Below are 15,577 nucleotides of genomic sequence, written 5' to 3' on the forward strand. Positions count from 1 at the left end.
GTTGCACTCTCTTCTCTGGAGTTTCCAGTATGTCTTCTAAACAGTACATTAGACCGGCAACAATTTTGACTTTTTATCGGAACACTTAAATCAAACGCTAATTAGCTTCACATTTGTCTTCATTTGTCCAATATGAGCTCATTCTGAAAACACTAGTTCTCTCACAAGAGTTTTCAAGTTTGTATGTGAAAATATATGAAAAACAGGTACAAGAAACAATAAATTAAAAAATGCCAGTATCATCTTGTGCATCCAATAGTCTACAGATATATAGCTTAAGGTGTAAGGATCAACATTGCCGAAGACTGCAAATTGATCCGATATTGCAGTTAAATGATATTCTTATATAAAGTTGGTTGCCTCTCTTTCTCGCACATGCTTACAATAGGCAATTTCAAAAAAAAAGTTGGTCTTCAAAGTTTATCAATTTTGTCGGGGAAACTCCAATCAATATGTAACCTTCAACAAAGCTGTTCGTTATAAAATAAGCTACGCGGCCAAAATTTTTGAGCTGTACAGAGCTACTGTGGAATTATTTGATTTTAAGTTTTTAGTTCCGAGTTTCCATTTATATATTACCATAGAAACTTGAAATCTCTTATGGGTGAACTATCGGTAAAAGCTCATATTTTGTATATGATTTGTGCATCCAATTACCATTTGAATCAGCAGTATTCCGAAAAAAAAATTCAAATTGTTGCCGGTCTACTGTATATATTTCATTTCATTCATTTCCGATGGCAAGAACCGACGAACCCCCAACGAAATATATCAGCCAAAACACCAAAGATTAAACGAAGGCCAGTGCTATGAAAAGGATATGACTAAATGAAGAATATCGGGAGGCACCCATAATTGTTCCAAGGGAATCCCATAGTAAATAGTACAAATATGCAGTACAGATCAAAGTTACATTTGGTCGGTGTTAAGTCAGACTGGACTAAGTCGCAAAACATAAAAAATGAGATAATGATAATAATGGATAAAGAATTACGTCAGCTACATTCGACTTTTGCCTAATTTGAAATATGTAACAATAAGCAAGAATTATGGCAAAAACTCGTTTTTCTCGAAATCAATATTTTGTCACTTAGTCCGGTCTGACTTAACACCGACCATTTGTTAGGCGAAACCTATTCTCAGACGGAAAAATATTGACTGCCTGATAGCAGGAGCCGTCATGTAGTTGACCGAATACAACCATGGGGCGAAATTCCAAGCCAAGAACAAAGCACTATGTGCCCAATTTCAAAACATGAATCTTAGATATGCCGAAATTATAACGGCTTTGGTGTCTTAAATTTTAATATAAAATATATTTATCACGTTTACTTCTAGAGGACTATTTTTGTTGTTGAAAATTATACGATTCTGTTATATTATTAATTGTGATAATCGGTGGGTTAACCGCCATAGATCATCCAACCGGATAACTTGGTGTGCAGTTTTTCTTTATTTCGCCTGACAGCACCAGCATATCTTTCCTTGTTATAGTCCCGTGTAAATTTCCGAATCCTACCCAGGATGCAGTCAAACGACACATACTGAAAATGCGAAAAGAAATAATTTTCGTTCAACTGACCCGGCTGGACTAGCGGGGAGTTCGTGCGTGACTCTAGCTGAGCCTCAAAAACTTCAACAGCTGGTCTTAACTATTGGTTGATAAATATGGAACTGTCACTACCCGAAACCGATGTCTTGTCGAAAGCGTGCAGCCGATTTTTCGTACCCACAAAACAGTTTTTGGTGTTTTGTACAGCCGACTCCAAAAACATACTCCGGTGACGAACAGGGAATACAATACCCTTTGATTTACCGACAGACAATCCAAACCGGGAATGCTATCTCAGCTGACAATGACTAAAACCGTAGTTTTTAAATTCGTAACGGCTAACTTTTTCTTGTCGGAGTTAAAGTTCGGCAGATTACCTTCCGGCTTCTTCGTGACTATTTTGTTAGCAGGTCCATAAGTTTCGTGAACTGTTTGGCCATATACCATGCTAATTTATTTCGCGGATACTTTGTTGGGTACGTCGGAAAATCCTTCGACTATTCTAAAAATAATATATTTGTTTTAAAAGAAAAATAAATTGGAGTTTTCCGGATTACCTGGTCGGAATCGTAGTGTGCATCGTTCTTTAAGTAATCAATAGGTTTGTTCCAGTACATGGAAGTTACTCCCTGTTGCTCCGGAGCAAAAAATTCTTGCTCCTTTTCACTCCGGTTTGCCACCAGAAGAAGAAAAAAGAGAAGAAGATAGTACAGGAACGATTTTCTCCCTGTTTGCTCCGGAGTACTTCCAGTTTCTCCTGGTACTGGAACAAACCTAATCTGTATAATTTTTACGGCAGGAGACGATCCGATCAAAAGAACTATTATAACTAGTTATCCTCTAGGGAGAGATATGCGAGGACGCCATCTTGAGCCAGCTTACTGTCAACATTTTGAGCCAGTCGATCATTATTTGACTGCATTGGTGCAATATTTTTGGATAGTAATGTTATTTTTTTTATTTTTGTTGATAAACATTAGACAACAAATTATAAATAGGCGCTATTGTAAGTTGAACTTTCCTTACAAGAATAATGCTGTTCAATTAGGGTAACCAACCTATATCCAAAGGTAGGATTCCCGGCGGAATCGTCGGTGATATGATTTTTTCCAGATGGTTGCGTTGCTGGCAGTGTTGCTTTTGATTGATCTGAAGAGATGATTTTTTGTCCGAAAGCTACCGCATGGTATATTTTATGCATCTAATCTATCTTCTTGCTTACGTTGTTCGATAGGGTCAAGAATGGTTTTCTGCGGGAAATAGATCCATCATCAAAAGTTTGCTTTTTTGTTTTTCTTAAGCTCCTATAATACTTGCGCTACATAGCTGCAAAGAATCCAGTAACGGGAACGCCGGAACTCGAAAAATTCAACCCATTTATCGCGTAATGCAGCATCCTTCGGGTACCGAAAAAAAACTTATTTCAGCTATTAGAGCGTAATTACAAGGCCGATTCGCACAAAATTTTCCAATGCACTTCATTTCTTATTTTTAAAATAAACGTTATGATAATAAAGTCACGCAAAACTTGGTTCGCAATAAGTGATGCTAGTTTTTTATCGCGATATTTACCGTTGCTAGTTTGCCTTTTTTTTCCTCCGCATATCTCTCCCTAGAGGATAACTAATTATAACTAGTGATAGTTTCTTTTCCCACTGAGACGTCCAAAAAATTGTTTCAAAATCGTTCAACACGGGTCCAACGATGGACGTTCGTTGAACGGTTATTTGGACGATGTCAAAATTGGTCCAACGAATGTCCTTCATTGGACGATTTTGAAACCAACCGTTCTTAGAGGGTTGTTTGATCCGATACGACACGAGTAAACAAACACGACGTCAGGGATGCCAAGTGCTTTTCCAAAAAATCTGTAATATTTTTTTAAAAAGTCTGGAATTGTCTGGATGACCCAAATTCTTTAGGAAAAGGTGTATTCCTCACCGATGGCTAATTTGTTACGTTTTACTAATGAAACATGTTTGTATATTAGTAAATATATCGGCTTACTAAAAATTTGGTGATTGCGCTGCTAATCTGGAAATGTCCAATGCTTGATTTTCAGCATAGATCACATTGATTAAATTTGAATCTCAGAGTTTCCAGAATATTGGACTGCTGGAACTTCTAGATGATATAATTCGGCAAAAAATTTGTTGACTTTCACGAAAAAACGGTGGTATGTTGTGTTTCCAGCTTTCTCAAAAAGTGGTTTATGAAACTTATTTTGTTATTTTTCAAATTGTCTGGATAAATCTGGACAAATTCCCTAAAATCTGGATCAGACAAACATAAATCTTTATGTCTGGATGAGGCTTGAAAATCTTGATGAATCCAGATAAATCTGGAAGCTTGGCACCCCTGCACGACGTTTTGTTTTGTTTTTTTTGACAGATTTAAGTGAAATGTTTTGGTATGGGCGGAGAGCAGCGATGCCAGATGTGAAGACATGTCTTCATTTTGAAGGGTTGTGAAGACAGGGGCGACATTATGGAACCATTTCGAATCGACTTTTTCATACAAGCTTGCATACAATAAACCTTTCTAGATGCGGAATACCAGTCCAGGTTTTTCGTTTTGAAGACAAATTTATTCGGTTGTCTGACTGATTTCTGACAGAATTCTGGTTCAAAATCAACAACCGATTCAGAATCCTGGTCGGTAAAGACAAATGAAGTTATTTTTTAATGAAATGTGAAGACATTTGAAAAATATACCTATAGTATCCCTGGTGACGTTCCGAGTCATTTTGGAAGGATTGAAACCTGTGAAAAACTGTGCATTAAAACAGAAAACGGTGCAGAACTTTGAAAATCTGTGCAGAACATTGAAAATCTGTGCAGAACATTGAAAATCTGTGAAACACAAATTAATCTGTGTACCTGCCAATATTCCAAAATCCCCCACTGTGAATTCATCCAAATGGTGGAAAAAATTGGGAAAATGAGGTAAGATAGGATTTGAGAATGTTGGGTGAAACGGCCAGCCCGCACAATTTTCGTTTTTTTTTTCAATAGTTAGATGCGCCAAATAATCGCGTCAATAATCGGAATCGATTTGGGGATAAAAAGGGCACCTATTACGCATATAAATTTTTTTGACGAGAAAGGTCTATTTACTTGGAGCTGGTGTATTTGGTAACAACTTTGGTGCCATTTAAGACGGCTTGGCCAACTCTTCTGACAGAAGCAAACGGACGGCAGCTTGAATTTCGCGGGAGGTTATTGTCAAGCGCTTGTTGTAATGAGTCAGGCCAGATTACTTACCGGCCTTTCCACTGGCTTTCGGAGAAATTTCGACCAACGTACAGTTACGATGCTGCCAACGAACTGAGTGTGAGCAACAGCATGCTGAGTTTTAATACCTGACTAAAGCACAATGTAAGCTCGTCCTTTTTTGTGTTGTCCTCAATACGTGTTCTTCGTAGCTCCACCCCTTCGTTGGTCGATACACATCAAAGCGGGTATATAAAGACGGACTTTCCGCGCGGAAGGTAACAGTGTTCGCTCTATTTTAGTGTTACGAACGCTAAACACAGTAAATGTCTGGAGGTGGCAAAGTTAAAGGAAAGACAAAGTCCGCTCGAATCGCGCCAGTCTTCAATTTGCTGTGGGCCGAATTCACCGTCTACTGTGGAAAGCAAATTATGCTGAACGTGTCCAAGTACCTGTTCACTTAGCAGCTGTAATGGAAACCTTGCTGCTGAAGTGTTGGAACTGGTAGGAAATGCATAAATCGAACGCTGAGACTTACCAAAGTAATGCTCTTGTAAAAACGTTTTTAATCTACCTAACAGTGCAGTGTGATGAGATATTTCTTATAACTTTTATCAGTCTCTTCTGATATTATATCGATTGAGAATATTTAGAACTTTACGTTTCGCGATGTTTTTGATAACACATGCAGAGAACTAAAAACTGAAATTGTAGCTCTTGATATCACGCTACCGCTGAAGTGCATGCGTGCATAGTTCAAACTTTACTTCGATATCGACTTTTTCTAAAAGTGATTTCCCAGTAGTATCTTTGATTTGAATTATTATGTCAAAAAACAAATAAAAAACTCTCGAAACCCGTTAAAGAAAATCATCATCACTGGAATTTTCGTTTCCACGAAACTTTTCGATAACCTTCCGTCACTTGGTGCACGCTGCTCTGAAAATCTAACGAAATCATCTTAGGGCATCAGCGGGTCTCATTCCGAGCCATTTGCGCGATTTTCGGCGGGTTAAATCTGTAAAGAATTCTAAAAACTAACTTCTATTCCATAATTTACAGTTCAGCAATTCGAGAAATTGTGCTCACCGCAAGTCATGAAAAATAAACTGCGTTGTGGACCGACGGTCACTACCCCGTTTACTAAAGCTATTAATAATTCTCAAATACTTTTTAATTTTTACAACGTCATTAGGGAAAGTTGTTTAATAAGCTTTTGTAATATTGTGTAGGGAAAAAAGCTAAAAATTTCTGTATTTTCTCAATCCGTAGACAATGGGTAATCGCCGCTTTCGAATGTTCGATGATGGTTATCGACGTTTTTCGGCGAAATAAAAACACTAACGTATTGCCAGATCGTCCGGACGTTTCGAGCTACTCCTGGCTTTCACTCATCTTCTGCGGACACTAAAACATATATTTGTCAATAGCAATTCTTCACAACTTAAAATCTAACTTACAATCTTCAATCCTCGTTACACTAGCACTATCTCTGTTTTTAATTTCTACTGTCACTTTTGGATCTCAATTTTTGGATAATAGAGTTGTATGCCGTTTTAAATGTAATAGAGTCAGTTTGTTTGTTAACTACATTTTCGTCTCCTTTAATTTTAATGTGAAAAGTTTCAGCTGTTAATCTAGTGCTGCTGTGTGTCATCTTATCTAAAATTTTGGTCTTGTCGAAATTAAAAACATGTCCATTTTCTACACTGTGTTGAGTCAAGCCAGTTCCTCCTATTCTTTTCGTTCTAACATCGTATTTATGTTGCTCTATTCTTTTACATAGAAACTGGCTTGTTTCACCTACATAAGATTTATGGCATTGACCGCATGGTATCTCGTACACTACATTCGTATTTTTGTCTTTCGTTATCTTATCTTTAGTTCTTGTAAACAGTTCGTCTTTTACTTTGTTTATTGGTCTAAATGCAACATCTATTTCAAATTGTCTCAAGTCGGTCAATGCCATAAATCTTATGTAGGTGAAACAAGCCAGTTTCTATGTAAAAGAATAGAGCAACATAAATACGATGTTAGAACAAAAAGAATAGGAGGAACTGGCTTGACTCAACACAGTGTAGAAAATGGACATGTTTTTAATTTCGACAAGACAAAAATTTTAGATAAGATGACACACAGCAGCACTAGATTAACAGCTGAAACTTTTCACATTAAAATTAAAGGAGACGAAAATGTAGTTAACAAACAAACTGACTCTATTACATTTAAAACGGCATACAACTCTATTATCCAAAAATTGAGATCCAAAAGTGACAGTAGAAATTAAAAACAGAGATAGTGCTAGTGTAACGAGGATTGAAGATTGTAAGTTACATTTTAAGTTGTGAAGAATTGCTATTGACAAATATATGTTTTAGTGTCCGCAGAAGATGAGTGAAAGCCAGGAGTAGCTCGAAACGTCCGGACGATCTGGCAATACGTTAGTTTTTTTTATTTCGCCGAAAGACGTCGATAACCATCATCGAACATTTTCTCAATCCGCAACATATAAGCCCTTAAGTATACCAATTAATTTAGGAAGCCCTTTTAACATAAACTATCGCACGAATAGGAATAGGTTTACCAAAATGTTGGAAGAAGTCGATCAAATAACCCCTTGAAAACTACCAAAAAATGGGTGTAGTTCGATGCAATTGAAAGAAAATATATATTTTTAAGGAGCTGTCAGCAAATTGTTTAAAAATTTTCGGAATAGTTTTCATTTTTTAACGATTTTCAGTAATTTTAGCCTTGTTCGTCTGCTAGAGCCCATCAAACATATTTTCATATGAGACTGACAAAATCGGAGGCTAATCATATGGGGTCTTCACTGCATTGCAATAAATAGATAGTATTCGAAGATGTTTCTTGTGGACGAATGTAGAACGACTTTGTTTCTACTTACTTAGGGTTAGCGGCGTAGCTAGAAATTCAAGCCGTGTGGTGTCCGGCGGGCTGAAATCTTTTTGCACTATTTCAACCAAGAATAGAACCTCTGGGAACTGCTCCCATGTCGTAAGAGGCGACTAACAACATGCTAGGAGTTCCTAGGCCGAGGTTTTGTTCCGTACCGAAGACTTAATCTGGGCGGACCTTAAGGTTTTCCATATTACCCTCTTTCCAGTCTGTATTTAGTGAATCACTGACATATACCTTTTCTGATTCGCCTTTCTTGATTGTGTACCAACGTTTTAAGTTTCTTCTGGCGGTTGTATATTAGCCGTAAATGACGAAATCTAATTCTACACTAAGTAACAGAATATATTAATATACCGGCACTTCCACGCCAAGGTTTAACTTCCAAAGCTTTGGCTTAAAAACCGTTTTTAAAAAATGGAAACTTTCATGCAGGAAATTTATTGAATTGGCCTAAGATGGAGCTGTCGAATTTCACAAAAAGCTTTTTATGTTGCAAGTGATCTGTAGTTGTGTTAAATTAGGTATTTTCCTATTATATTTGGAACCGTCTACCGACAAATCTACATTTACGAATACCTCCAAAAGTGACTTCTTGAGGTCTCATGAAGGCCTGACACTAGCTTTATGATACTTTTGCTTTTCTAAACAGTAATAAAAATCTCAACATTCAAGAACTTCACTTTGTCAGAAAATGTAGGGCCATCGGAAGCTAAAACTTCGTAAAATCGCACTCCTGGTCCTTTTTTCAGTGCAGTACTCTACGTCACTCGTTCAAATTTGCACCGCTCTTATGGTAGTCGGTATTTGCTAGTATTACTGTTCTCCCATCCATTCTGGTAGTCAAACGGTGGGATAGCAAAATTCTTACAAGTTTCCTATCTCATGCCTCCACGCGATTCTAAGTCTATTGATGACATTTGGTCCTTAGACCGCAGAATGAGAGGGTGCGAACAGAATGAGAGGGTGCGAACAGATCTAGTCGAGAAAACATTGCCGTAAAAATGAATAGTTGATCGGAAATTAGCCCCAATACGACTAATCTGACTAGTATCTATGAACACGGCTCAATACGTATTGAAAATTCGCCGCGTCTGTTTTTATGAACCTAATTTAAAGCTCCGTTATTGCTAACAAGCCCGTGCATCAGATTAACAATCCTTTATATTTCCCTTCAGTGTTCGGTATTATCGCTCGTATACTTGTATTCCACAAACAATCCGATATGGAAAATAAGAAATACTTTCCTTGATTTATAACATCTCGCGCTATTTTTGCCAGTATAATATGCTGTCACTTGGTAGTTTTCAAGCCAATAAATATATCGTAGAGAAGAAGTAGCGAGTTCTGTCCAAATACTGTTGCAATAAATAGTGATCTGGCCCATTACCCACGATCGGCTGTGTGGAGTTCAAATTGTTTTTGTTTAGGGAACATAGTATACTCTCGGTAGCCGGCTGCCCAGAGTTTAAAAATAACCAAAAACTAAACAAGATCATCTCTTTTTCGAGTGATCGTGCACTCGAAGACTAACTAAACAACTACCTAATAAAATATGCTTTACAGGTCGCATCGTTTGCTTGGAGCGAATCCTAGACCTGATACCCTTCCAAACCACCAACTCCGCGACACCTATGGAAGAGTCTGATGAATCGTCGTCCTTCCGTTAAGTAGGTGGAGCATCAACACTTCCTGTCTACCTTATCCTTTATCCTTCCCCGTGAACGATGGAGATGGGGGCGGCCGGCAATGATGGCTATCATGCTGTTGAGGTTTTAATATGGGTCGGATTGGTATGAATTCCTACTTACCACTTCCTAAGCAACTCTTATTAGATAATCAGCAGTCAAACATGATGAAGTCAGTGTGCAATCCGCCAAAATCATCGTCACAACGCAACGCAACGCAACGCAACGCAACGTTAGCGGCGTAGCTAGAAATTCGGTTTGGTGGGGGTTTGGTGAAAATCGAACTTAATCTCCAAATGGCATAATTCCGAAACCGTCATATTTGAAGTTTTAAAATTATGGAGAATTTATTTTTCAGAAAATAGTAACAGAGTTCGTTTCTTTAGCGAATTTGTTGAGACTACTTACGAATTGTTCCCTAATCAATTTTTTTTTATCTTAAACAATTTTTTATTGCGAGCTTCACAAATTCAAGCTTTGGATAAAATGTAAAATTTATTGTTTATAAATAGTAGAAGTTCCCAAATAGCAAAATCATAGTAATTTATTTTAAAGGTACAAATAGCCTAAAATATGTTGATACCTTGAACACGGAGCCTTCATGTCTGAAGACATTAAGTCTCGAACTAGATTTGTTTGAATAGTAAATTCTCCATAAATACTTCTTAGAGGATATATCGACAAAGTTATTTTATCAGATAATGCGCTGTTTAGCGTTTGTAAAATTCATCACAGGTAGGGGAGACCGAGGAGGGTTGAAACATTTTTAAGCTTTTGTGAGATAAAACGAAAAAAACTGTCATTCGATGATCGCTTATTTTTTAATTTACTACTTCTGTTTGAACTTTATCAAATTACACCAGAATAACTGGTACAAATCAATAACAAAGCATTAATATAATGATTTTTGTAACAGTGTTCTGTTTGTTTCAACTCTCCTCATACCAAGGTAAGTTAAAACAGTTGAGTTGAAACAAGTAACCAATTACTTTAAATATAATCAAAACGTTTTTAAAGCATCAAATGTTACAATTGTGTCATGGAGTGATTTCAAGACGGTTCTGCCGGTTGATACGCATTTTAATCGTTCCATACAAATATACAAATTTCGAGTGGTTTTTCGTGAAAAGTGTCAAACGAATATATATGGTTGCACCGCTAAAAATGTTTTCATTCCAAATTCAATCGAGTGCATGTTGTATCGGTGAAATTTCACCATAATAAGAGAGTTTCATCAGGAAAAATTGTTGATTTCTTCCAAGAGCCTTGCTGCTAACTGTGGTTGTGGTGGTGCTATCTTTTGTCCCCAATACTGGGTTGTTGCGCAGCCGACGTGTTTATGTCTATGAAGGCTTGCTGGTGAAATGTGATTGTGTAGATATTGGAAGGCAATTTTTGAGTTTGTTGTGCTAATTGTTTTTGAATCTTGTCGCCATGTAGGGCTGGAGTATGCCAATGGGATGGTAGCGTGAGCTGATGCTTTGGCATCATTGTATACGAATTGTAGTTTCGTAGAGAAAAAGAAAAACTCCAGCTCTCTGATGCAAGTGTTTACTGTCGTGCGAGAGAAAAAAAATCAAAACGTGTTGCAAGTTTGTGTGAGGATACATATCGAAGCAAGTACCACATAGACATCTGCGAGGAGGCATGGAGAGGACCATAACGGCGGAATGCGGTGAGAGAATTCCAGTTGGAATATTTTTATTTAATTTGTCAAGCATGGCTTGCTTGGACTTGGATATATTTTTTGTGTGTTGCTTTTTTCCTTACTCATACCTACGTCGTGTATATACAGAAGGATGTGTGGCCAATTAGTATGTTTTCTGTTTGATTTTTTGTGTTGGGTATGTCTGCTGGTATCAGTACTACATTGTGACAGGTCGTCTACCTTTAAATATCTGATTTCTACCATACATTGCGTCAATTTAATTTTTCTATTACATTATAATTACATCTCGACAAACATATGGTTGCGGCCTGGTGGACGACTGTCGGGGTCCGCTTTGAGTGGAGATTCCGGATGGGCCGTTATACGCCAATCACAGATGTTGGTAGTAAACGAAAGAGAAAAGTTTTCTCTTTCATAAACTGTTGTGAACTGTGTTCGACTAGTAACGGTTGGTCTGGAGTTTCCATGCGGGGTTGAATTTGGCGGTTGGCCTTTGGGCCGTAATCGTATGTTTGTGGAGATATGCTTTAATAGTGACGAATAAGTGGTACTATTCACATAAGTGTGCGGTAGTTTTCGCAAATATACCTAGCATCCCTGCCGCGGAGCATGGTTCAGGGGGAGAGGTGAGCGGGGATATGGGAACAGATTGAGTTTTTATGCAGTTCACCTACACGAAGACATCGACCAGATTGGACAGATGGCGTATATTCTACCTGTATTTGTCTTCGGCTTCGTCTACTGTGAATTTTGTGCGCTAAGCGTGTTCAGTCTATCCACTTGTTCGGAGCGTAATTGGTGTGTGTGTGCTTGAAGGAGCACTGGTGGATGGGATGCGATGGTGGAGGAGTGGTGTGCGGAGTCGGCTGGTTGGGTTCCTCACTGTACGCTGAGAGACTCTGGTGGGGAGTGTGCGTGTTTTCTGTTTCCAACTCCTGTCTTCTGTTATGTATATATGTATAATTTTTTTTGCATTTTGTGGTGGATTCCGCGGTAGCGGGTTTTGGATCTGGATGGATCATGCGGGTTTGTGGCGGGGATGTTGTGGCGGAGAGGCGAGGGTGGTCGAATTAGAGATATGCTGTCGCTTGTACACAAACTTATAATTTTTTTACCCCCAGCGTCAGGTGAAAGTGATTGTGGAGGTTTTGCTGCGATCTCTTCGAGTACAGTATTTTGATTGGATCCCCAGTCTGTTTTCCACATCGATGGTGGAGTGGGGTGGAGGTTCACTCGACTTCACTTGCTGGGAAAGAGCTTAATCCAGCGTATCTCTCAGGTGCTTCTGTGGCGTTGCGTTTATGTCAGACTCGTTTCGTGTGTGATGTTGAATGAGGCATCTGTTGGCAGACAGACGGGCAGGCGAGCGGCGCCTGTAAATAGAGTATGTACAGTTACACACTGGCACTATTGCAGAGAAGGGCCAGTGGACAAAAGTTTGTTTTCTCAGCATTCGGGAATGTTGAGCTGAGGATCGATGCATTGATGCACGTTGACGGGGGTCCTGGCTTTGCTGTGGTTTTGCGATGGATTCTGGGGGCGGTGGTGCCAGTCTGTGCTTTCCATCGGTGATCGGCAGTGTGGGTCGGAGGGAGTCTATCGAGATTGTTGTGAAAGTGGGTGCCTCTTTGAGAGTCTGTGCATGTAGAGGTGTTAGTTAGGACTAATTGATGCATTGCTTGACATCTTCGGTTGCTTGCTGCAGGAGTGAGCGTGAGGAGTGTTTGAGCGGGAGCTTCCGTGTTGGAGAGCCGAGTGGCTCTATGCAGAGTAGAGGTTGAGGGTCGTACATCCTAAAGCACGATTCGGGCGATGCATCGGCTTCCATCGACGTCAACCTAGCGTTACCGTTTCGTCAGGATGGGTTGAATGCGTTTCTCGTGTGCCCGTTCACACGTGCCATGCTGTTGATGTTGTGTGTGAGTGCCTCCATTTAGCTGCATGTGACTAGTCTTGACGTTCCGTACCGGTCACGAAAGCATGATGTGTCGTGTGAGTCGTGCTTGATAATGAGAAACAGAGAGTTCTTGTGGACGGTGTATGTGTTGGTTCTTGGGAGCGATTGATTACCCACGGAGTGGGGGACTGGTAGAGAGTGATTGCGTGGTGTTGCATCGTTTGCTGTTGGGTGACTAGCGGGTGGGAGCGCTCGGTGTGTGGGACTCTGACGAGAGGTGGATTGGTGTGTATGTGTAGTGAATCGGTGCGTCTTGAGGTAATTGAGCGCGAAATTAGAATAAAAAGATCAAACCCAATCTATCATCACTGGTGACCGGTTGATATTAGAAAGATAGCTGTCGAATTATTGTGATATTGTGATAATTTTGGAAAATGAGTCAGACGGAGAAGCAAAATATGCTTAAAATAGTGGACGTGAGCATGTATAATGCAGAAAAGATCAAAATTGTCAAGGTTCCAGGAGATGGTAACTGTTTTTTTACGCGGTTGTCCAGCAAATCACTGGTAAATTGATAGTTTTAATAAATCATGGTTCGAATAATATATATATATATATATATATATATATATATATATATATATATATATATATATATATATATATATATATATATATATATATATATATATATATATATATATATATATATATATATATATATATATATATATATATATATATATATATATATATATATATATATATATATATATGTATTTATATAAAAATCCGATAGGCTGGATGAAATTCGACAAAAAATTCCAGGAGAGAGCTCAGGAAGTAAGAGCTAACGTTGTAGCTTATATTCGTAGAAATATGGATTGCTTTAAGGAGATAGTGGAGGCGGAAATTGTGGCAGGCGCGGGCGGTCGTTTTAGCGGACCACCTGATGATGAAAAAATCGAAAAATTCCTAGAATGGCTGGAAGAGGATAAAGCCTGGGCGGGTACGGAATCGATAATGGCAGTAGGGGGGATGTTGCAATGTAATGTCAGGGTATACAACCCAATATACGCGCCAGTAGAGGTAGGTGGAGGTAGTGAGGAAAATAGAAAAACTATTGAGCTCTTTTTCAATGGAGTCGATCACTATGATAGCGTGGCAAATAATAGTAATGAGAAGGTAGAGGAGAAAAGAGAAGTGAATAGTGAAGATAACAGAAACAAGAACACAGAAGATAAAATTGTTGAAGAAGAGGTAGTAATGCAAAGAAGTACAGAGAAGAATGATAGCGTGGCAAATGATAGTAAGAAACAGGGAGAAGAGCAAAGAGAAGGGAATAGTGAAGATAACAGAAATAAGAACACAAAAGATAAATTTGTTGAAGAAGTGGTAATAATGCAAAGAAGTACAGAGAAGAACAAAAACGGAGAAGTTGAATTGAACAGGAAGGAAGGGAACCACAAAGTTGGAAATGAGAAGAGAGATGCGATTTTTGTAGAAGAGAAAGAGAACAATGAGAACAATAAATGTTACTGGATTACAGAGGGGAATTTCAGGATTAAAGTGAGAGCAATGCTTCGAAGCAATTCAAGTTTTTTGTGGGCTGTTAGCCATCAGTTAAGTGGTATTAAACCATATGAAGAAGCATTCAAAGCATTGCCGGAAGCTTTACTAATTGATATTAATAATTATTTAGGTTAGAAAGAGGAAGAGAAAAATACGTTTCAAGTTGATACAGTTTTGTGGCGAACTCTGGCAAATATGATAGGAAAGACATTCGTTATTGTAAGCAAAGGAGAGGGAATATCAAGAATGGATCCAGAGGGAATGGAAGCTCAGAATGAAGAAATTAAATTGTTTGTCTATAAATATAACGGCGTGAAACAAGTAGATAGTATTGAAAATATGTTTGAGAAAAGAGTAATTAGTAAAAAGAAGGCCACTATAAAAAACTAACAAAACTGTTCGGATATTTTGAAACTAGCGTCACTTAACGTAAGAGGATGTTGCAGAAAAGAGAAAAGGGAGGAAATCGATGAAGAATTATATAATAATGGAATAACAATAGCAGTTTTGCAGGAGGCAAATGTAGATGGAGTAAAAATCGAAACTCAAAATTATGAATGGACTTTATCTGATAAAAAAATACTACAAATAAATCTAGAGGCCTAGCTATATTGAGGAATAAAAATTCAAATATAACAATAGAAAAAACAATTAACATAAATAAAAACATAATGTCGACCTCGGTGAAAACTGAGTATAATGATGAACTGATTATAGTGAATGTGCACGCACCAAATGAAAGAGCTAACAGTTTCTATGCTGATCTAGGTAGTTATGTAAATGCGAATCCAAAAAAAGATAAAATGATTATAATAGAGGATTTCAACTCACAAATTGGAAGAAACGATTTAGATGAATGTGAAAAGGAATTGTTAGGTGAATTTATAGGGCACGAAATATCGAATGAAAACGGAGATTTTATGAAATGTGTCTTAGAATGCACAATATGAAAGTGAGTTCAATGAATTTTGATAAAACACTGCTGACAATATGGACAAATGGAACTTCTGAATCCCAAATAGATCATGTTGTGAACAGAGTTGATCCAATGTTTGGAATAAAATTCATTCG

At 38.1% G+C, this 15,577-nt stretch overlaps 1 long non-coding RNA gene across 3 annotated transcripts; it reads right to left on the reverse strand.

The window, feature by feature from the left end:
* Positions 1-1,296: 1,296 nt before the first annotated feature.
* LOC131683087 (uncharacterized) lies at positions 1,297-3,307 on the reverse strand. Of its 3 annotated transcripts, XR_009304361.1 has the most exons (4): positions 3,125-3,307; positions 2,866-2,949; positions 2,110-2,802; positions 1,297-2,054 (listed from the first exon to the last, which is right to left on the reverse strand). It is a non-coding gene; the product is annotated as an uncharacterized LOC131683087 (long non-coding RNA). The 3 variants fall into 3 exon arrangements; XR_009304360.1 differs by having other exon boundaries at positions 1,297-2,049; positions 2,866-3,307; XR_009304359.1 differs by having other exon boundaries at positions 2,866-3,307.
* Positions 3,308-15,577: the final 12,270 nt, after the last annotated feature.

The sequence above is a fragment of the Topomyia yanbarensis genome, chromosome 2, assembly GCF_030247195.1.
Source record: "Topomyia yanbarensis strain Yona2022 chromosome 2, ASM3024719v1, whole genome shotgun sequence".
Taxonomy (NCBI): Eukaryota; Metazoa; Arthropoda; class Insecta; order Diptera; family Culicidae; genus Topomyia; species Topomyia yanbarensis.